Source organism: Sceloporus undulatus, chromosome 1 (assembly GCF_019175285.1).
Source record: "Sceloporus undulatus isolate JIND9_A2432 ecotype Alabama chromosome 1, SceUnd_v1.1, whole genome shotgun sequence".
In the NCBI taxonomy this organism is placed as follows: Eukaryota; Metazoa; Chordata; class Lepidosauria; order Squamata; family Phrynosomatidae; genus Sceloporus; species Sceloporus undulatus.
This window is the reverse complement of record NC_056522.1, coordinates 78308046-78332562: the sequence shown is the minus strand read 5'-3', so window position 1 is coordinate 78332562 and position 24517 is coordinate 78308046. Positions and strand designations below refer to the sequence as shown.

Here is a 24517-nt window from a genome sequence, read left to right as displayed (position 1 = left end):
GAGATGCAAGTTGTATTAAATATAAATATCCCTCTCCTCCCTGAATTATTCCTACTTAATATAGTAGATACGATTCAAATAAAAATGACTCCAAATATGATTAGTGTAATTTTATACATGATATTAGCTGCACGTATCTCATTAGCTAAAAGTTGGAAATCTAAGATAATCCCCTCCATGGATGACTGGAAAACAAGGGTGTGTGATTTCTGTATTATAGACAGTTTGACTATGTTTTCAGCAGGAAAAACTATTCAAGATTGTGAAAACAAATGGGAAAATGTTAAAAGACTATGGCAACAAGTATGACGTACTGTTGCAGAGTAGGACCTGTTTAAACAATGAGTTAAAGAAGAAGACGCTGGTACATAAGGCACGGAAATATATATGTATCTACATAATTTTTTCTTTATTAAAGATTAGGAATTCACATGTTATAGTGTATAAACAAATATCAATGTAAACTTTACTTCATTTTACCATACTTTTATAGTTTCTTTTTTCCTTTTTTCCCCAATGTAATATAAATGACAAAATTCAATAAAAATTATTTTTTAAAAAATATAAATTTGAAAATCCAAATGAAACCAGAACTATATCTACTAGGCATGATATATGACAAAATAAAATATAAAGATGCTAGGCTATTGCATTATATGACATCGACAGCCAGAATCTTAATAGTTCAGAAATGGAAACAGATTTCAATCCCTTCAATACAATAATGGTCACTAAAATTATTTGGGACGGCTGAATTAGACAAATTGACATGTCTAATGAAATATGAAAGCTCAGGTAAATTTGCAAAGAATTGCGAACAGGTAATGAATTATCTGAGTAATATGTGGGAAGAAATGTCTGTTATTGGTTATCAGGATTAAATAAAATTAACTATTGTATATTTATTTGGAACTCGGATTGATTGAAATACTTAAGATAGAATAAAAAAGCATTAATATGTGATAAGGAATAGTACAAATAATATGCATAGCATAGACAGCGTAGCTAGAAGAGAAAGAAAGATATTGTATTAAGAAAATGAAAAAAAACTCTTATTATATGACGTGTTATGTTGGTTTTGTCTTTTTTGTTTGATTGATTGATTTTATTTATATTTTTCTCTTATGTTAAGTGATGTTTATTGTATGTTATATTTACATGTATGGTATATTTTATAAAATAAAAAAATAGTGAAAATACATAATCAGAAGAAAAACTACACAGTATCATCAAGTACACATGCTATGCAAGCATCTCTGAGAAGGTTTTCATTCCCTTTTGTACTGCAATGTAAAGACTCTGTTTATAAAATGGCCTGGCTGACATTCACAGAGAAGTAATGCACAGCAGATGACAGCTCTCCTGGCAAATCCAGCCACTTCCAGCTTCTAGAATACACAGGCAGAGCAATTTTCTTATATTTGCAATATAACAGTGATATCAACTCCACTTATGAACGAGATTGAAAATAGTCCCATGGGAATTCAAGTATTTGGAGACACAGACCAAAGAGGAAATCCAATAGAAACAGAAGTCATATTGTTGAATTGCTTGAGTAGGGAGTAGATAAAATGAAGAGCTGAGAATGCAAGTGACCCAAGCAAGGAAAATATGACAACTGACATAGGGGAATCCTATTTGAGATAATACACAGATATACCAGAAAGGTACCACTCTGATTCTGCCTCCCTTTTGTATCTATGTTAAGTGCTGGACTCAGGATAAGCTACTTTTTGGACTAAAGCTCCCCCAGCCAGTGGACATGCCTGCTGGGGATTTTGAGAATTGCCAAACAACCACAATTTTTGAAGCTCTGTCCTGGCATACATTTCCTCTATCTTACCAGCTTAAAAAAGTTAGTGACAGTAACATAAAGGAAATTTCTGTGTTTGAGGCAGTGGAGGATGGAATGCAGTGAGTTGTCTCTCTGCTGTCTCTGTGCATATGCCTTGCACATACATATATTTGCTCTAAAATGGATGCACACAAGTATGAATGTGGCTTCTGGGGTGTTCCCCCCTACCCTTTTTTTGGTATTTGACAACAATTAGGTCATATGTCCAATCCTCCTCAGCTAAATGAGGGATACATTAAGCTGGTATTGTATTGTATTTTCCAGCTTGAGTTTTAATACAGGCTAGTTCCTGAATATAAGTGCATGAAGAAGCATTGATATTACCTTATGGTCAACACCTATGGCCCCATACATAGGACTGGAGCGTGGCTTTGGCCAGGGATGTAGCCAGCATTTTAGGAAGGGGGGGGGGGGGCCAGACTAAGTGCCCGCTTTATAATGGGGCTTGGGGGGGGCGGGCGGCCCCCCCACCCCTTCCTTTTTTTTATGGAAGGGGGGGTTCGGACCCCAAGAACCCCCCCCTTGGCTACATCCCTGCTTTGGCGTAGCTTCCGGACTCTTAGGACACATGCATCATTTAAACAGCATACCTCCAAAGTGACCCGAAGCAGCTTTATTTTGGCCTGTCTGTATGGGGCCTATGACATAGAGTTTATGAAAATTTTGCAAGTGCCAACTAAGAATTAATGCAGTTTTACACCACTTTAACCACTATGGTTCCATCCTAAGGAATCCTGGGATTTGAAGTTTGTTGTGGCACCAGAGCTCTAGGACAGAGAAGGCTAAATATCTCACAAAACTACAAACCACAGAATTCAACAGCAACAAGCTATAGCAGTTAAGCAGTGTTAAACTGCATTAATTCATTAGCGTAGGTGCAGCTTCAGTCTGAACTTGAGGATGAGTAATCATTGGCTGCTCTTTTTCTTGGCCTGCAGACAAGGACTCCCAACCCCAGAGGATCACACTGTAGACCTTTTGGAGAGCCTACGTGATTTGGTTTTATGTTGACATCATTGGACTAGAACTTGGAAAATTGAGGTTCACATACTCTCTAAGGCATGAAATTCACCAGGTGACATTTGGACAACCATTTTCTCTTAGCATTACTTGCTTCATAGATAGTGGCAGTGGATGTTGACTTCCATGTCCATGGGTCAGGGAATCAATTCTAGATTCTAGTCTAAACTTAAATGGAGCTATTCAATGTGCTGGATCCATTTGGGGGACAGCATTGAGCAGATCAAGCAGCTCCTTTAAAGTCTGACCTAAAAACTGGACCAGATTCACCTCCACACAGACAGGGAATCTACTAACTGCCAGGTGCATAGAGTTTTATGAACATAATGTGAGCAGGAAAGGAGTGATAGCTCACTTAAGGACCTAGCTGGAAATTATTAGTAACAAATAAACATCAAATGCATCAAGTTCAAGCTTTGCAGTTAGCTCTTGTGAGTTTGAAAGAACTGACAGCTTTCAACTAATTTCTTAAATCTGGAGCCACCTTGCCAAGTAACAATGTTTGGTTGCAGGATGTTACCTGCAGTAGACATCTAGTTAGCAACATTATGGTAGTAGAAGTGTTTACTCTCTTTCTGTGAGTGTATATATTTGTGTCAATATCTTAGGTTATTTTATCACATGGAGAAAGGAAGAAGACCAGAAAACAATTTAGTGATTCACTGGGGCTTTCTAAACTGCCATTTGGGACGTCCGGAGGACGTCCCATTTTAAAAAAAGGGCGTCTCTTTTAGACGCCCCTGGGCCTAGTACGGACTCCGTCCGTACAAGATGGCGCCGGCCCTTCTACATGGCCGGCGCCATCTTTGCGTATCGGAGGCTGAGCATCCATACGTGTCGCGTCCCTTGTGACGTAGCGAGTGCGCCCCTGGCGCCTCGCTATGTCGCAAACGCGACGGAAAAAGAAGCTCCATTTTGGAGCTTCTTTTTCGGTCCGCACGGGAGTCGGGCCGTGTGAAGGCTCCGGCTCCCCCACGGACCTACTGGTGGCGGCGGCAGAGCGCCGCAAAGCGGAGGTATGTACCCCGCCACTGTTCCTTAGCTCAGTACACGAGAGCTTCTATGTGAGCAAATGGTGAGGGTTATGGGGACAGAGTTCATCCATTTGGATAGCTCCAATAAAATTCATACTAAAACCCAGAACAGATGCACTGCCATATTGAAATGGAAGCCACCAGCTGCCACTGGCTCCACACCTAGTCAGGAAATGTATTAGTAGTGCTTAGTTTCAACCAGTGTCTTCTTTAGTTGCATTCATTTTCCTACATTTTGCATGAAATGGAAAGTTTGATCTTCATGAGAAGGTTGATAAATGCCAACTTTTAAAAGGCAATAGCCTAACAACCTTGAGCTTTGCTAAAAATGTTTTTTTAAAAGCAGCAGAAGATGCAGCAGCTAACATTTGGATAGTACTTTTCATCACAAGTAAAATATTCTCATCAGAAACTCTGGCATCTCATCTACTTCTTCTGACATTAGCTATAAAATAAGACAATTCATCTTATTAGCTGGACAGGAATGCCCTTCAAATAACAGAAAAAACTATTGCTTGTAAACATCACTCTTGCTCTAAGCTATTTCCTTAATAACTGTTGTTTTTGAACTCAGCTTACCTGAGGGTGGGGAAAGCCAGGAAGTTTTAGAACTTGTATTTATAAAATCAAAGATCTTAGACCACTGTGAGCTTATTTTTGTCTTAAATATCATAATCCTAAGCACATCAAGAATCTGCCTCCTTTTCATAAACCAGTGAAGGCAAATTCTGCTGGTCGAATGGAAGAGGTGGAAAACTGTTCATTCCCCGCTTCCTGTGCAGTTCCCTATGTTTTGTGCCCACTCCCCAATTCTCCCGAACAGTGGAGGAGAATGTCTCTAAGACTGCCTCCATGAAGCAGGAGCATTCTGAGCAGAACTCAGTGTAGAAAACACTCCTGCTGGTGGAAAAGAGGTTGGCCCCAACTTGTTATATGCACTGAAGAAATCCAACTCATCCCCATGGAACTGAGTTCCAAGAACACGCTCATGACTGATGAATTGGTCCTACTGAAACAAATGGTTCATTTGAGGACTCCCATTTTTAATCAACAAGCTAGTATTATTAATATATTTTGCAGGAACAATGAACTCTGATCTCAATCACATCCTCATCCAGCCCACCAGGGCTTTTGCAACGTCAGTTTCCAAGCTCTGTTGGCATAGGGAACCAGCCCTTTCAGAGATTGAATGGTGTAGGGGTGGGGCTTCAAGAGGAAAGGTGTGTGTCCCCTGCCATTATCCAGCTCCTGGGGATGCCACAGGACAGAGTCTGGCCTTTAGGCCAAAACAGTTCTTCATCCAATATATTTATACAAATCAAATCACTGAAGATAATAATCAAGTTATTTCTATGGCGTTTATTGCATGGCTTCAAAATCCAATTTACCCTGCTGCGTTGAAGACTCTTCGGGGATAAAGTCGGCTATTATCAGATGCAAAATGCTGCCACTGCCATTGCCAGACTAAATCCCAGCTAACCTCTGGCTAGAAACTGTGCTCTGCCAGCCTCTTTTTCAAAACCAGGAAGATCCTGGCTTTGCAAATCGGCCAGCTGAGTGCAGCTTCTAGCCAGACGTTAGCCGGGATTCAGCCAGGTGGCAGCATCCACAACATTTTACATGTGATAACACCTGACTTTATCCCGAAAGAGACTTCAACAAGTTAGGGGTAAGTCGGGTTTTTAAACCACGCAATAAACTCCTATGTCAAGAGAACATGTTATAACTACATGTGCGCTTGGAAATAACCATTATCACCAGACTGGTTGGATGTATTACATTTTCCCTCCCAAATGGTCTACCATCCTAGCAGTATCTCATTCCACAGAGAATTCTAGAGAGGCTGTTTTTTTAATCCCCATGAATTACTATAAAATGAGAAGTGAATCTGATTTTTGCTAAAAGAATTGATGTTAAATAGCCCCATTTTTCTTTATGCTCTAGGACTTTGTGTTAGTAATGCCAAAAGTCTACCAGGCTCTAAAATTTCACATTTTCATTTCCTTCCTCAAACACTTACACTATGTTACAGCTTTAATAAGGTTTCATTTTTATTGCAATGCCACTCATTAGCCCTGATGAGAATAAGTGTAAGGAGATTTCCTTCCTAATTCCTTGTTTAATGGGCTTCCTGGGTAGGACTGGGATTGGAGAATGACTGGATGAATCACAGGATCAGTAATAGTACACTAAAGCTTTTATCCATCTCGCTGGCTCAAATGCTGCCTACATGGGAAATGATCACATCATCATAGAATAATATAATGAACTTCCATGTGCTTTAAGATAGCTAATAAGACCCTACTCCAAATTACCTTCTTTTGCCAGAATATAAAATTTTGCAGAGCACTGCAATTTCTGCTGTGACTCCCCCACCCAAAACTGTCCATTCCTTATGAAAAATATTTACCTAAAACTTAATCCTTGAATATCTTTGATTTTGTTGCCCTGACAGTCCTTCCACTGAAACCAATCACAACTGTTTTGTCCTCTCTCATTTTGTGTGATCCCTCCCCATGTGTTGCCAGAAATTATCCACAAAGGATGAAAACATATCTCCCTAAGGGTGTAGTGGTAGCAAATTTACTAGCACAACACTTCTCTTCTTCCAGATTCTACTTAGAAGATTCTAATTAGATTCTACTGGAGAGTCTACATAGAAGAAAAAGGTATGTTCCCACTGACTCTGCTTGCTAATCCATACATGACTAGCTCTCCTAGAAAGGTATAGGACTGGGGGGCGGGGGGGGGGGGTCATAAAATATGGTCTAGCTATATCTTGCAGTCTGATGGCCTGGTTCCTATTTTCAGGACTGCAATGCAAACATGGTACAAGAGCACACAACTCAATCAGTGGCATCACTAGGGCTTGTGCCAACCAGTGTGGTAACTCATGCTGACACTCCTCCATTGGCGCTATCCCATACCAGACCATATAGAAGCCTTAGTAATGTTTTTTTGTACTAATATTACTTGTAAATTATTATTCCCATATATTGCTGAATGTAATGACAAAAGTTGTGACATAAACAGCTAGAAAATTTAAAACTATACCTTTAAATTACAACATCATAAGCATAGCCTAAATGTATTTACATGTAAATAGTTTCATCTGGTTAAAGTGAAAATTTGGAAAGATGTGTTGTTTTTAAATAAAATTTAAAAATAATTTTAAATAAATAAAAAACATGAGGCCTCTGCTTTCTCCACCCACCGAGCCTCACCCCTCTTATGCCTTTTCTTCTGCTGAGCTCCAGGGTTTTAAAGGGATGCAGACAAATGCTACAGCCCATTTCTGGGAAGCAGTGGTTCGCCTCTCCCCTTGAGGGGGCACCCAGTGTGGTCCGCAAGCCCCCCACAACCCCCTAGTGATAATAATAATAATAATAATAATAATAATAATAATAATAATAATAATATGTTTTATTTATATACCGCTATTCCAAAGATCATAGCGGTGAACAGCAAGTAAGCTAATTAGCAAGTAAGCTAATTTGCCCCCAACAGTCTGAGTACTCATTTTAGCGACCTCGGAAGGATGCAAGCCTGAGTCGAGCTTGGGCCCTTTTGCTGGTCTTGAACTCGCAACCTTCTGGTTTCGAGTGAATTGTTGCAGTACAGGCATTTAATCACTGCGCCACCAGGGCCCCTGAACTCAATACAACAATAGCAGAACAGAAAATCCAAAGTTTTTCCTCATCTAAAAGCAATTTCAAGTGATGCTAGGGCCATCTGATCTTTATCCATTAAAATTATTTACTCCTTTCTCACACTCTACTACCTTTGCATCCATCTCAATCATAAACAAACCTAAAAGGCTTGATTCTGTGCCAATGGAACAAGAACAGGTACATGTCTCACCAACAACACATTAATAAGTCAGCATTTGCAAACAGGGAACCAGCAGGCAAGGACTTCAGACTTCAAAGTAAGCTCTCAAAATATCCTATCGCATAATAACACACACGAAAAAGAAATACCCACTCTCAGCACCTTATCTTGGAAGTTCACATTGGTTAGACGGTGACCTTTAAAGGATTACCTTAACACGCAGGGAAATCAGCCCCTCTCTGATGTGTTCTATAATTTGTAATAAAAAAAATGGCCTCATGACTGACGTTTAAGTTGGAAGGAAAAAGGGGGAGGGAGGGGGGTGGAAAAAGAAAGGCAGCTTAAATTTCTCCCAACATAGCTGAAGCTCAGATATAAAGCCGTTTGACTTTCAAAGGCCACAACTATGATAGCTGACTGCCAATTTGCAGTTTGCAATGTAACGCTCTTACTCCATAAACTAGGGCAACAGAGAATACATCTTTCAAGTCCTAAATCATTTTTCTCCATGAATTCATTTGTTTTGCTGGCATGAAAAAGCAGAGATGGGAGTCACATTCATCCCCTTCTCTTCCCCACAAATGTACATTTATATTGTTGGCAAAAAAGAACATAAAGGAAATAATGATTTAAATGATACATTTAGAAGCAATCACTGACACTTCTTCCTCTCTGCCATGCCCAGGTGTGAAGTGTGGGGGTTGATCTGAGATCCAGGCTGTCTGTCTTTTCACAAAAGGAAAACGTTTCTCATCATAAAGACACCTTACCTCTCCATCAGTCATTTATGCATTATTTCCCATCCTGTATTATTTGAGGAATGGGGGGGAGCTGAAGCTATTTTCGTGAGTGTACACATTAAACATCATTTTCCCATTTTCCATTTTTTTTTGTGAAGTTGGCTTTTTCTTCTTCCCAACTTGTTTTGTTCTGGGTTTCTTTGTTTATTATTACTGTAGCAGCTATTAGCTTTTTTCATTAACAGTGAACTGAAACTACCTTTCCCAAGACTGCTACCCACCTGACACCTGACAAAGTTCAAGCTTTCAGATTGTTCCCTTCCAAGGAATACCAAATAGCCCTTTGGTGCATTCTAATGGCTGCTATAGAAAATTAATGCTGTTTGTGTTTAAAGGTGGGGAGGAGATTTAAAGTAAGTAAATTCCCAAAAGTAAGTGATTCTCCAAATTGAACTGTATTAGAGATTTTTGTGGCCTAGAAAGAACTACACTCCTATTGGGATTTCCCTATTCCTGAGTAGCTGAACACATGATGGGCTCTGATGCATAGCCCTGTCTCCCAAAAAGTATGTGACAAATCTGCAGAGCAACCATTTGCAAGTGTTGCAGTCTGTAAAGGAGAAGCCCACATTTAAACACAGAAAATTCACAATGTAAACATGGGGGGGGGGATGTGACACGCCAGTCATGGTATTTTATGCTCATGGACAGTACAGGTGGTCCAACTCCATTCCATCATCCCATGTTCTCCTATGCAGACACAAGAAAACTAAAATGAAGTTCAGGTTTGTTTTTCCCATATTCAAGATCATTTGTTCCACAAAAGCAAGGTGGTGCTAATTTGCTTTTAATTCCAGCATCTACAGAAGCTATCTTTCAACTGACCTGGTCTATCTTGGATAGCATTGGCATTCGTTCTTTACTGGAGAGTAGGGCTAAATGATGTTTTGAGGCTCCTACTATAGTGTCCAGGTATTCTGGCCAGCTAATATATCAGATCTGCCGGTTTTATTCCTCTTAGTACTATTACAAGTTCTTCCTTGTGCTTTTCAAAGAATCTTTAAGTGACTTCATATGTCTCTCTTTATAAATCATCTTTCATCTGAGCCCAGAACTTGTTTTCAACAGGCTCCATCAATAGGAACAGCTTTTTATACTACTGAATAAAAAGACCAAGCTTTGATTGGTCTTATCCAGGTCCTATTCTATCTTTGTCTTTGGTCATCTTGGCTCTCTTTCTTTACACACACACACACACACACACACACACACACACACACACACAAGTTTAGGTGTTAGTAGAGATAGGTAAACATCTACTATATAGGATCTCACACAGTACTGACATTATATAAATATGTCGGCAATAGGAGTCAGAGAAAAATATTTAAAGATGCTAAAAAGGGACTACAGTGGGGAAAACCTGATTCCTTTCACACATAACACAAGCCAAGAAAGCATAAGGAAACTGAACTTCACATTAAGTACATTATGGATTTAATATATGAGAGATAGGCAGGTGTCATAACTTCAATGATGGCATTCAAGCAATACTGGGAGATTTCCATTCCCCTTATTTTGATTCATACATTTAGCATCAAAAACCCACATGGCATTTGGCATGCACAGCTGTTTCTGACTTCAGATGAGATTTCAGAATATACAGTAGATGCCTATAAAATACTCTGAATTACTTTCACAGTCATCCAGGCTGACATTTATTTATGGTAGTTTGTTGCTGCTATGAATAACCAGATAGAACTGGCCTGTTTATTTGTGATCGATGAGATATGAACCAAGCTTCTGGGAATCTTTGGCACTTCAGATTCAATTTCCAATAAGACTAAGAAGTAACTGTGGCTCATCTACAACAAGGAAAGTGGCAGTAAGACATGGAAAGGAACAGTGCTGGAGAACTGAACTATGTTCCATTTTCACTGCTTTGTCTCCTAATGTTTATTCCAACTTCCATAAAGTCATGCTATAACATAGCACAAAAAAGTTTTTACAAAAAAAGACAAAACACTGCCTATATTACAAAACACACCCTTGGGTTTTAATGAATTCAAAAGTGTTGACACTTTTTTTATATCCCTATGTGTCATACATACAGCCAGATCCTGTAGATGTTTCTAAATTCAATTGCTTACAGTGAGACTTTGTTCCAAACAAGTGTGCTTAAGATTATAGCTTTATCCACTGTATATGTTCAGTTGATTGCTGCTTTTTTTCATTTTGGTTTGTAACTCATCCCACTAATGTTCAGGCTGAATAGTCACACTCCATTATGTCATTCATTTTCATAACAAGGCTAAGTGAAGGGCCACTAGCATACCAATTTGGCAAATGACAGTTACTCCTTTGCCCAAGATCAGCCACAGCACTCTTTATAAATCATCTTTAACAGAAGCCTAGAACTTGTTTTCAACAAGCTCCATCAATGGTAACATCTTATCATACCATTGTCTCCTCAGGCAGCCTGAGGCCAGCCATCAGCACAGAACAATACACATGCAAATCACTCCTGCATTGCCAGGCTCACACAGTGGTGTTTATCACACTATACTCTTATAGTGCTACTATTCCACTTTGACTGCTCTAGCTGCCTCCTGTTGCATTCTGGGATTTGCAGTTTTAAGGAGGGGTATTTAGAATTCTCAGGCAGAGAACTTCTCTGCCTGAGAATTCTAAATACCCCTCCTTAAAACTGAAAATCATGTTGGCTCATACGAAGTTCCATCTAGACCAGCATTATTGTCCTTAAAGTGACAGCTAGAAATCTATGTGAAACCTCAAGCAGGGCATGAGTGAAATAGCATCTTCCTGCTCATGTTCCCCACCAATAGGTATTGAAAGACATACTCTGGTGGGAACTCTGACTATCACTAAAACTAGCATTTAGCTAAAGCACACATTTACAAGAAGATATAAAACTTTTATGGGAATGAGAAGATAAAATTTCACACAAAAACGATAGTGTAAGCTGCATAGATAAAGCAAAAGCGAGGCATTTGACATAACTAGACAAAAATCCAGTGCTCGCCAGACACACACAAGGAGGAGGAGAGAGAACCAATCAATAAAACGCATAACAAATAATACACAGTGGCAGAACTAAGAAAAGTGAAAAATGTTAACTTATGTAGAACTATATATACTGAAAGAAACTGCCAAAAATCCATAAACTTGGTCCCACAGAAAGGATAAAATCCTAGCTTTGTCAATATCTGCTTAGAACAGCCTCCTGATGTATTGTGTTTTTGGAAACTTTTCCTTATATATGCTTTGCTATAGAATTCTCTACAAAATACTGAATCATGAAGCATGACTTTGCAGCAAGGCATGCATATTTTTCTTATGTCTATTTACATTTTAAATAGCCTGGTTTACACTGTTTATTCAATAGCTGTCCAAAACAGAACAATCAATTGTGAATTAATGTGAAATTCTATGAAAACATCCATGTCCATCCTTAACAACACTTCAAAGAAAGATCTGGTTAAATCCAATAAGCAGGATTGTATATAGATGTCAATCAGTAGGCACTTTAATATATCTATTTCTGTTTTTCAAATACTGCAATGTCACACTTATTGTATCATAATTAGCTGTGAGAGTTGGATGCACATACAACCCATACTCATCTCTAATGGGGCTCAAATGGTTCTGTGGGGAAACATTTCCAGTACCTGTACTTACCAGCTTCACTGCAACACTTAAACACCAACTTCAATTTCACAGCATATTTGTTAACTGCATTTCTCTTTGCCCCCAAATCACATTGTCTCATGCATGAAAACATAAATGATAGAAAAGAGAAAGGGAGCAAGAAAAGCCTGTTAGGAAAGATGTCTAGGTACATATGCACAGCTCTATTTCACTGTTAACCACGAGTAGCAGTGGGAGAGAATTCACCAAACCAAGAGTGTTAATTGAATTGACATCTCCTATTCAAAAGTCTTTTCTTGCAACAGATTATGTGGAGGAAAAAGGTACTAACATCCAGATGTGTATAAGCTGAAATATAGGAGATATTTATGCCAACTGGAACTGAAGCAATTCTTTGTCATCCCCCCCCCCAGGATTATCAACCCTGTTTGTGTGTGTGTGTGTGTGTGAGAGAGAGAGAGAGAGAGAGAGAGAGCAGACTTTCTGCTGAAAACAAAGAAATGACCATGGAGGATCTACATAAACTCAACCTAAATGATGAGGAAGTTGAAACAATTTAAGTTTTCCCTTATCTTGGATCAAATATTGACCAGAAAAGAGACTGAAGCCAAGAAATCAGAAGAAGACTAGGCGTGGGAAGGACATATATCAAAGAACCAGACAAGATCCTAAAGTGTAAAGAAATACAACTAAAGTTAGAATCATATAAGCCATTGTATTCCCCATTACTATGTATGTATGTGAGAACTGGACAGTAAAGAGAGTGATCAGGAAGAAAATCACTTATTTGAGATGTGGTGTTGGACAAGAATGCTGAGGATACCATGGAGGGCCAAAAAGACAAACAAATGGATCCTAGAACAGATCGAGCCTGAACTCTCCCGGGAAGCCAAGGTGATGAAACTGAGACTGTCGAACTTTGGCCACATCATAAGAAAGAATAACTAATTAGAAAAGATGATAATGCTAGGAATGGTAGAAGACAGTGGAAAGATAGGAAGACTGCATGCCAGATGGATGGACTCAGTCAAGGTAGTCATAGGCCTGAATCTGCAGGACCTAAGCAGAACAGTGGAGGGAAGGGGTGTTGGAGGTATCTCATCCATAGGGTCGCCACAAATCAGGGTCAACTCAAGGGCAGTTAACAACCACAAATTCAGGAAGGAGGTATCAATAAGACAGTACACAGCAAACTGTACTCCCTTCATGTCCTGTTTTAAAGTAAGCTATTTGTGATGCAATGTATAAGGTATCATAATGAAGCAATAATCATTTTAAATGTCCAAGTTCCCAGTACAGAAGGATGTAAATTCTTCATAAATTTCATTCTCCTAGGCAAAAATAATTATTTTTACCACTTTTCTTTTTGTTCCAGGAATAATTGAAAACTGCAATTTTTTAATGACTATTCACTATTCAGGTCTTATTTTGTGCTTTAAAAATTCATATGGAATTTTCTGCAACAATAAATCAAGATTTAAGTGCAGAAAACAGTATGTTCTGTGCATAAATATTATTTCCTACACAGAAAATGCTGCTTTCTGTGCATAAAATTTGTTTTCAGAGCAAGGAGTGTTGTTTTCTCTATAAAAATAATGTTTTTTGTTTTAAAATGCATTAAAAAGTTCTACACACACACAAAAAGAAATCTCCCACATGTAAAGTGCAAAGATTCTGATCGTTCTAGGATTCTCCTGATCAGAATTCCCAACACTCAAGAAACCTTTTTTTCACAATTTTTCAAATATTTTCAAATATTCTTTCTCAGTTAGCTGCCAACTTTTGGAATAGGTCAATGGTTTAGCTTTCTGTTTAAAAAATTTGTACTCAAAGTTTAAACATGGAAGTAATATCAATGGAATTCCTCCAGTTGTTTTTCTGTACAAAGGTCAAGGCATTTGTTAAACTCATAATCTAACACAATGGTGCTTAAATTTTTTGGGGCTACTGCTCTTTTTTTGTCTTAGGTGACAACCCTAGCATCCCCAACACCTGTTCCCCACATCATGAGAAGGCATGACTCATTGGAAAAGTCAGTAATGCTGGGAAAGGTTGAGGGTAGAAGAAGTAATAATAATAATAATAATAATAATAATAATAATAATAATAGCCTGCCTCTTCCTGCGGATTGAGGTGGGTTACAACAAACAGAGCAACAGTAAAATACAATATACAGTTAAAATTCACATTTCTATTTAATCGCCTACCCCAAACCCCCTCCCATCATAAAAAGTAATAAACTAAAAACAGTAACAATATAAAATAAACAACAATATAAAATTAGCTAAAATTAAAGGTAATTGGAGGTGAGACGTCTATCGTTCTACGGGTAGAAATGCACACTTGATGGCTAGACTCAGTTAGGGAGGACACAGGCATGAGTCTGCAGGAAATGAGCAGAGCAGTGGAGGACAGGGAGACTTGGAGATGTCTCATGTACAGGATCCTATGGGTTGAAATAGCTAACAACAACAAACACTTATATTTTTGAAACAGTAACTTTTATTCACATTTGCTTTGGAGTGAGCAAACAGCACATCCATTGGTGTTTCCTAATGTTTTTTCCATCCTCCCAATCCAATGCAGATTCCTATATCTCCCAAATACTGCTTGTAAGGATTGGGAACCCTCAGTAGGGGATGTGGCACAGAAGCTTACAAATAGGGTGATCTCTCTGCAAAGTTTGTGTACTGTGCTTTCCTATACGATTCTAGGATTGCCAGAGTATAAATTGGAGAGGGCTCCTGTAGTTTCAGTGGTTGTATAGAAGTACTTCCTGACAGTAAGAGTTGTTGGGCAGTCAAATACACTGCCTTGGAGTGGTGTAGAGTCTCCCTCTTTGAAGGTTTTTAAATGGGAGCTGGATGGCCTTCTGTCAGGAGTGTTTTGATTGTTGGACTGGATGGTCCTTGTGGTCTCTTATAACTCTATGATTCTGTGTTTCTAATAGAGATTTTTGGCAACTGATGCTCATCACATGAGGAGGTAACAAGCAACATCCTCTGATATTCCTGTTTCAACACAGCCATTAATGGTATAGGATCCTACTCAAGTCAATTAAACCTAGTTCCTGTACATTGTATTTTATTAAAGATGAGATACACTGCTAAGAATTTAACTTCTTTCTGTCATTCTCCTGTAAGACAGTAGACATCTACCCAAAGTTAGTTTTTTGTTCTCCTAGACTCTGTACCACTATTTTTCTTCATTTTCTTTTAATCAGACTTTAAATAGTTCAGCTGTTCATTGTCTGATAGCACACAAACTATATACTGCTAAGCAAAATAATTTATCAACAACAGTAGGTAGGAATTATCTCATGGATTTATACAGCAAGATCAAGAAACACATACATCATGAGGATTGTTCTTAAAAGGAAAAGGGTAAAATCAGCCCAAAGAAACACAGAAATGCTGAGAAAACTTCAGTTGCCTCAAACAAACAAATGTTTTTTATGTTTCCATGTGTGGCAACCTAGAGTTTAAAGTTAAATTAAGCATTAACACAGGCTGCATCTGCACTGCAAAAATAATGTGGTTTGACACCAATTTAACTGCCATGGTGCAATGCTATGGAATTCTGGGATTTATAGTTTTGTGAGATACTTAGCCTTGTCTTTCAAGTGCCATGACAAACTACAAATATTAGGATTCCATAGCACTGAGCCACGACAGTTCAAGCCCTAATTATGTCTATCTATCTGGTATATGGTCTTCCTCTCTTTCCACTGCCTTCTATCATTCCTAGCATTATTGTCTTTTCTAATTAGTCATTCCTTCTCATGATGTGGCCAAAGTTCGATAGCCTCAGTTTCATCACCTTGGCTTCCAGGCTTGATCTGCTCAAAGACCCATTTGTTTGTCTTCTTTGCTGTCCATGGTATCCTCAGCACTCTTCTCCAGGACCACATCTCAAATGAAGGGCCATAGACAATGATGATAAAGTTTTTTGTGAGTTATGTGACCATGTTCTAGAAGAGTTTATTCCTGATGTTTCACCAGCATCTTTGGCTGTCATCTTCAGAGAATGCTGGCATGGAAGAAAGTAGGGTACACAGTATATACAGTGGTACCTCGGGTTACGAAATTAATTCGTTCCGCGGCTAATTTCGTAACCCGAAAAACCTTCGTAAGCCGAATTGCCATAGGCGCTAATGGAAAAATAGCTCTCTGCTGCCCTCCGGTGGCGGAAAATAGCGCCGAGGTTTTTTCGTAACCCGAAGAAACCTTCGTAAGCCGAAACAATAAATCCCTATGGGATTTTTTCGTAACCCGAAAAATTCGTAACCTGGGTAATTCGTATCCCGGGGTACCACTGTATACTGTGTGACTGGGGAGGGGGGGAGTGATTTCCATGTTAATCAGTGTATTGTTCTGTTGTTGATGGCAAGGCCTCAGGGTGGGAGGATTTGCAAAGGGGATCAGTGTCTGTTTAATTAGTGATCATTGTCTGCTGGGAAAACCCCTGACCCTGGGTGGTTTTGTATTTGCCTTTGCTGAGTCTTGATTTTGCTGTTTATCAGGACTGGCAGCCCAACTTTGTTCACTTTAAGGGTTTCTACTTTCCTGTTGTTCACTTCCAGGTGTTTGTGGATTTCAGTGCCTTCCCTGTGCATTCTGACTTGATAGTTGTTGGCATGGTCCAGAATTTCAGTGTTTTCAAACATCATTTTATGCCCAGGGTGGTTTATAACGTGTTCTGCTACTGCTTTTTTTCCTGGCTGGCCCAGGCTGCAGTGTCTCTCATGTTCCTTGATTAATGTTTGAATACTGCGTTTGGTGATCCCTACATAGACTTTTTCACAGCTGCATGGTATATGGCAAACTCCTGTGGCTGTGAGAGGGTCTGTCCTGTACTTTGCTGAGCGCAGCATTTGCTGGATTTTCTTGGTCAGTTTGTAAACCAGTTGGCGGTTGTGTTTTCTCACCTCACCAGTTTCCCTATTCTTTCTGTAACTCCTTTGATGTATGGTAAAAATACCCTCCCTTTGGGTGGTTGTCTGTCTTCCCTCCTCTGGTTTCTGGGTCTGGCAGCCCTTCTGATGTCTGAGCTGGAGTAACCATTAGCCTGTAGAGCCCGATCTAGGTGCGTCAATTCATCTTCCAAGATGTAGGGTTCACAGATCCAGGTTGCCCAGCCTATCAGTGTTTATATTGTGCTTATTTTTTGTCCTGGGTGGATGCTGGCCATGAAAGTCTTCAACTTCACACAATAAAGTGTGTTCCAGATATTGCTATCATTTTCATATTGCTTTTAAAGTTATAATTCACTAAAAATAGGTCAAGTGATAACTCTAACTGGATCAACTTCTGTTGGTCAGAATATGCAAGCACATCATCTCTCCAGAGTACTTCAGATCACATTAGAGAAAAGAAATACAATATGCCAATTCTTGTTTTGGGAGAAGCATTTCTGAAAGCCATGACATCCCTGAGGATCATTCCACTTTTCATTATACACTGTACTTTATACTTTCACTTCTTCTGCAGATTTAGGAACATACTGAGAATAATTTATGGGTATCTTTTTAATCAGCTAAGTAAACTTAGTTGTCTTTCATTTTTATAGCGTTCATTGTTCGATCCTAAAAACTGAACACTGAAAGCAATAAAAATGGAAGACAGCCATTAATGAAATTGATTTCTTTTTGCTGGGGTTTCTCTTCTATTAGCTCAGTTCTTTAACATATTCTTTGATGTTTTAGACCTTCCTGTCAAATATGCAGTAGACTTTTAATGAGAGAAAGTAATTGCATTGTTTGTTTTTGCCAGTCCAAATGTTATCTCTTTATTTGCTTTCCAGTCTATCAAAAATGGGTGGGGGGGGCTACAAAAGGAGGGACTTGCAAAAGGATGCAAATAACCTCTATGTTGAAATAATGTTATTATTTCTGAAGTTTGGCATGCTTAGGAACCATTTATGTAGACTGCAGGCTCAGTAAATAGGAACATCAGTTCTCCAGTGGACAGCACTAGAAATTAGTATACAAACAATACAATGCTAAGCAAAAGAATTTATCAACAACAGTGGAAAGGAATTATTCAATGGATTTCTGCAGCAAGATCAAGACACACACACCGTGGGATTGTGCTTAAAAGGAAAAAGGCAGAATCCACTGAAAGAACCACAGAATTGCTGAGAAAACATCAACAGCCTCAAACAAATGAATGTTCTTCACATTTCCATGTGTGGCAGTCTAGAGTTTAAAGTTAAATTAAGTATTAATATATAGAATGGAATATATAGAATGTTCCAGATATTGCTGCCATGTTCATACTGCTTTTTAAGGCAGAATCCACCAAAAATAAGTCAAGTGATAACTTTAGTAAATATTAAAAGATACCATATGACAAACATACCTGCCCATGTTTAAATCTAGCAATAGAGTCAATTGATCATGTTCTATTGCATTGCTCGTTCTATCATGGTACTCACTCCAAACTAATCAATCCAGTTTTACAAAAATTTCCATGGAGATTACAGAGAAGGTTGCTAGACTCTGCGCCTGTGCAGAAAAATATCAGGGGAAATTTTTAACGTAGAAAACTTAGTTATATTTTCAAGTGTGTTATGTATGAAATTTTAACATTTTACCTTCCTCAGCTTTTAATTTGGGGGCATTAGATAGAAACTGTTAGAAATTCATATTTAGCGTAGATTTTAATGAATTTCAGCTGCATTTGTGTTTACTTTTATGTATTTTCTTTTCATATTTGTTCTCTGACAATAAGTAAATGAATGAGTGAGTGAGTGATAACTCTAACTGGATCAACTTCTGTTGTTCAGAATATGTACATAAAGCTGGACACCTGTTGGTGTGTTAAACTAGTATAATGCCCATTATACCACTATACTGTACTTTTGTAGCACTGAGTAGAAGCAATCAGAGAATCGCACAGCAAGCTTACTTTACCACCAGACAAAACTGCTCTGTTAGCTCCTAAGCAGCTAAGAGCCAGCAAACTTATTGTTGTTGTCACTTGATTTCATTGTTTATACTGTTCTTCTCTAACCATGTGTGAGAGTGCTTATTGACACACTTCTACTCTCTGATAACCCTTCATGCTTTTCATAAAGTTGGCTCTAGTCCATGCTATATAACCTGGTAGTTTTGAACCTCTTTGTTGGTTACATCATCAATGGACACAGGAAATTCTATGTAAACCATAGTTTGTTCCCATTTTAAGACAACAACAACAACAACAACAACAATAATAATAATAATCAACAATAAATTTTCAGTAAATATAGAACCATTCTGCCCAAAAAGTGACATTGCTAAGTAGATTCAATGCTTGTATTTCTTTTAAGTATTTCTTGTCAATTTATTGTGAAAGCCTGCACCATTGGATTAAGATTAGATTTTAAAAATAAAACTGGATTTTACAATCCTGACACGGCCACATGGACAATCGTTGAAAAATCATTCTCAGCCTGTTGTTCTTCAGTTATGAAACAACATCATCCTCTGTCACAACTTTGTTGTGAGAGGATGAAACATTCTGTATAATTAAAGCCTGAGAGGAATGGATTAACAATCATTTTTCAATTAAAAACAAGCATTCCACATGAAGAGTTTTTGAGCTCTTTCTTCTGTGGCAATATTTAAAAAAAAAAAACTAGAGTCAGTCTCTGTTGATTTTTAATATATATTTATTCCTTTCAGAACAGAATAGTGGGTGCTGTGAAAAGGAAGGGGAAAGCAAGTGCTAGGACAGATATGTCAGATCTGGGCATTATTAGGGCAGTTTGTAAAAGCCTTTGCTAAGTCTTAGAACATTTTCTAAAATACAGTTAGTGTCTTCATTTCCCTATTTTGGAGTGCAACAGCATTTGAGTATAAGAAAATCCTTTCCAGGCATGCAGTAAGAATGACAAAAATGTAGATTATTTCACATAGTGATTTCTTGCATGTTAACAGACCTAAATAAACTGGGTACACTGCATCATTCTTGGTAGTACCTTCCTGACTACAAGATGAAAATGTTTGAGAATGAGAAATTACAGGGATACATATTCATGTAGATTTTTATATATCCTGCACTATTAATTATCTGACTTATTAACTGACTGTCCATCTCATCAACAAGATGACTTACCAATATTCTTAAACTATTACCTTAATGTTTCCTTAAGTATAAGCATTAGTTAAGCACAAAGATCCTATGCATATTTTCAGCAATTCTAAACCTTCCAAAAAGTATTCTTTATGGAGGAAGATGGGTTGTCCTTATGAGTGACATTTTCATCATCTCTAACAGAGAATGTCTGTTGATCGAAAGGAGGGAAGCGTTTTATGAACTGGGGACAGGAATCAGTCCCAACACATTCTCTAATATCCACAAGCTCCTGCTTTATGGCATATTCAATCACCCAGAAAATTGAGAGACTGCATTTAGTTTACATTTGTATGCAGATATTAGCATAAATCCACTCTGGCTAAAATAATCGCCTTTTAGCTGGCTAAAACTGTTATTTGAGAAATTGTTATTTGAGCTAAAAATACATTTGCTAGCCTAGGCACAAGGTTGGCAATATTTTGCTCTCTGCAATTACAAATCTCTATGCAACTTCCAAGCAATCAAACTGATGTCACAATGAAGGCTTATTTGTTTCTTTCCCCTTGCCTCATCACATCTTGTTAAGTTGCAGCACTTTATGTTCTTCTGCACTGCAATATGCAAACATGATGCAAGTTGGAATAAAAAATAAAAGCAAAAACAGTCTATCAGTTTACATTCAGTTTTCTCTGCTTCGAACCTTTCCCTCTCAGACAGTCAGACGATTTGGTTCAGTAGCCAAGAAAAATGAACATTTTCTGTCGCTGTTGTTTTCAAATGCAGATGCATCTAATCACTATGTGTCCATATTGAACAAATCCTGCAAATAGAACACTAATATAGCAGGCAGCTCTTTCTGCTTCTACTATAATGTATGGTTGCATATCTTTATTGTGGATCTGAATGAAGAAAAGTGCACTTTCTGAAAAGCAGAAATTGTCTTAAGGGTATACACACTCTTTTTTCTTTGCAATATAAAACAGTATGTGTGTATGTGCTAATCTCCAAGATCACATATAGCTCCAAGATCATGTATGGCATATAGATTAATGGGACTCTGGTGGTGTGCATTTCAGTGTTATTTTATTTATTAACTGGATTAATGAAGTTTAATTCAAATCTGTAATAATAATAATAATTGCTCACTTGCCTCTCCTCATGGATGAAGGCGCAGAACAACAATAAACAGATAAACAACATCCGCTGAAACACATCACTTAAAATACTTCTAAAGCCTCTAAATACCTCTAAAGTCTCTAATACTGCCTAGATACCCAGGCATCTCTGATCTTTCCTAGAGATAAGGCTAGAGACAATTGTAGGAGAAACATTTCTTCCTATGACCTCCAGGCAACCTAGTGCTATGCTTTCCTTTGAAGGGCCCAGTACTTTACAAATGGTTCAATCAAAAAAAACTGGCCTGTATGAATGAGGACTAAGAGTATTCTAAAACACATGAAGACGGTAATTCTATGAGTAAGGATTAAAGGCCACAATTTAGTCAAATGTTAATCTCATTTAAGTGACATCACAATCAAGAAGTGCAGAGAATGAAGACCACAGCAAGTAATGTCCTAAGGGGGGTGGTGACACCTCTGCTTCCCAAACATCTGACTTCTGGCAGAAACAAGCTTTGTCATTCACCTGCATCCCTTTAAAATGCTGGAGCGGAGCAGAAGAAATGGTGTGAGTGAGGCGAGGCTCAGAAGAGAAAAGAGAAAGAGAGGCCTCATGTTTTTAAATTCTTTTTTAAAAATTAAAATTCAAAATTTAAAATTAAAACATTACCCTTTTACATTTTTCTTTAAAAACATCACATCTTACCAAATTTTAACTTTAACCACATGGAACAATGTACATGTAAATACATTTAGGCTGTGTGTATGATATTATAATTTAAAGGTATAATTTTCATTTTATTAATTCTTTATGTCACAATTGCCATTATATTCAGTGATATACTAGAATTACAATTTATGAGTAGCATTAGTACAACAAACATTACTAAGTATTCTGTATGTTGTGGTATGGGAGGCAGTCAATGGGTGTGTGTGTGTGTGTGTGTAACACCATGAGTTACTGCACCGAGGTTAACCATAGTGACATCGCTGAGTGACATAATTTCAAGAGTAGAAATGTAACCAGAAATGTAGCATATGAGTATCTCTCCCAGGTCGAACCAAGGAATAGGGTATCTAATATCCTGTTCCAACAGTGGTGAGATAGATAGCTCCAGGCAGTACAAGGCATGAGTGCAACAGACTTCTCCCAATTTGATCTATCATTTTCGTATATACTGACTGCATTTCACTTAGCTATCATAGTTAGTGCCATGATTTAACCCTTCTGCTTAACTCAGTGGGAATTAAAGGGCTTCAGTCTGGCTTGACGGTGCCAAAAGTCTACCCATAATGGTCTGAACTCTGGATTCTTCCTTCCACTGACTATTTTATTCTCTTTTGTTTAAAAATGTTATCCTCTCTTCCAGCTCTCATTAAAAAAGAAATCAATCAAGAGCATTTGGGATTTGAGTCTGTCTTCATCAATTGCTTCCACGCACTGCTGCACTCAGAGCATGTTGGTCTAGCATTTCAGCACCAAATTTAGAATGGTTTATTTGAGAGAGCCCTGCATGGATAAATCCTGTCATTTCCTGTTCCTATTTCCCAAAGTAGCAACATGTGTTTCCTTAAAAACAACAGCAGCAAATCTGCCTTCGCCTTTGACAAAAGGACAACTCTTTGGGGAAGCAAATGTAATGCAGGACATTAAGTAAACTGATGCTGTCATTAGTGCAAATGTCAAGTTCATTATAGCAGATGTTTCAGATGAAGATCGCTACACATTAAAATCACACAGCAAATGTGCAGTGCAGCCACCATTTTATTTAATGTCTGCTTCAATGCCCCAAACAGTCAATCAGAATAATCTGTTCATGTAATTACCACATTGTTATGTAACAAAGCAAGTTATTTGCTTGAAACATTCATAACAAGCCACCATTCCAGGCTAATCATTTTTATCAGCCCTTTGGAATGTAAAAAATGCTTATGAACTACATAATATATTTTAGTTTTTTTGTGGGTTTTTCAGGCTATAATATAATTTTATTGGTAATGCAGTTAGGAATCACAAAACAATAGCATCCTTCTGTGCTCCGTGCATCACAACAAAAATGCCTTCTTTTAAAAATAATGATAATAATCTGATGATGCAAGCGCCTGATCAATCAGAACATCATGCAATTTTATTAGGATCTCTAGGCCTCTAGGATCATTTGATAATTAGTTTCTCAACACATAGTGGTTAAATCCATCATTTACCCATCCAGGTGTATTGGATTTCGGGTGCCAGAATACCTGACCATTGGCCAAAGTGACTGGAGCTTCTGGGAATTGAAGTTGAAAATCCTGGAGGACTAAAGGTTCAGAACTATTGCATTACAGAAAGCAACGATTCCAGTTATCTTGGCACTTTACATATATTTGGAAACATGAGAATTTCTTAAAATGTATATTTTAAGTTAAAGGCAGAATAGTAGTAACAATTAATTCACTAACAATAGCAGTTTTGCTAGTTAAAGAAAGCTGCAACTTTCTGAATCTACAGCAAGCTTCTGAAACAGTGCAAAGGTATAGTACTATAATTTATTTTCACAGATCATCCACAACTTCATCAAAAGTTTATTCACAGATGCATTATGATTAATTGTGCACTCTGGGAACACACCATCTCAAGTGGGATGCAAACATGCCTTCTGGCCCAGCTTTCAAAACACTACAAGTTGCAGCTAAGCAATCTGATAATAAAACAGAAATAAGCTAAAAGATCATATATTAGATCAGTTCATATGTAACACTGCCAGCATAACCAAACAATGGGCTGGTGCATCCTCCCCACTCCATTTTAACCTTATTTGAGAAAACTGTAACATATTTCCAAACTGGAGATTCAAAATATAATAGTTTGAATATGTGTTAGGTGGGAGGAAAACATGGTATGTACAAACCATGGCGGGGTACAAACCACCGCTTTGCGGCGCTTCCCCGTCGCCGCCATTTGCTCCGTGCGGGAGCTGTAGCAGCCAAACCGCGCGACTCCCGCGCGGAGCAAAAAAGAAGCTCCATTTCGGAGCTTCTTCTTGCGGCGCCTCTATGACGTCGCGAGGCGCCTGGCGCGGACTCACGACGTCATAGGCGCCGCGACACGTCTGGACGCTATGCGTCCAGTACGTAAAGATGGCGGCGCCCATGTAGAAGGTGCGCCGCCATCTTGTACGTATAGGATACGTACTAGGGTTAGGTGGGT

The 24517-nt window shown here is 38.3% G+C and overlaps 1 protein-coding gene and 1 long non-coding RNA gene across 2 annotated transcripts in view; one reads left to right on the top strand and one right to left on the bottom strand.

The window, feature by feature from the left end:
- Positions 1 to 8523, top strand: part of LOC121936320 — a 12552-nt gene extending 4029 nt beyond the window's left edge. The window contains exons 2-3 of the long non-coding RNA XR_006104951.1: positions 6522 to 6578; positions 8426 to 8523. This is a non-coding gene — a long non-coding RNA (uncharacterized LOC121936320). The remainder of the gene's footprint in view (positions 1 to 6521; positions 6579 to 8425) is intronic.
- The window catches only part of PRKN (parkin RBR E3 ubiquitin protein ligase), a 678545-nt gene that overhangs the window by 607094 nt on the left and 46934 nt on the right, over positions 1 to 24517 (bottom strand). The window lies entirely within an intron of this gene.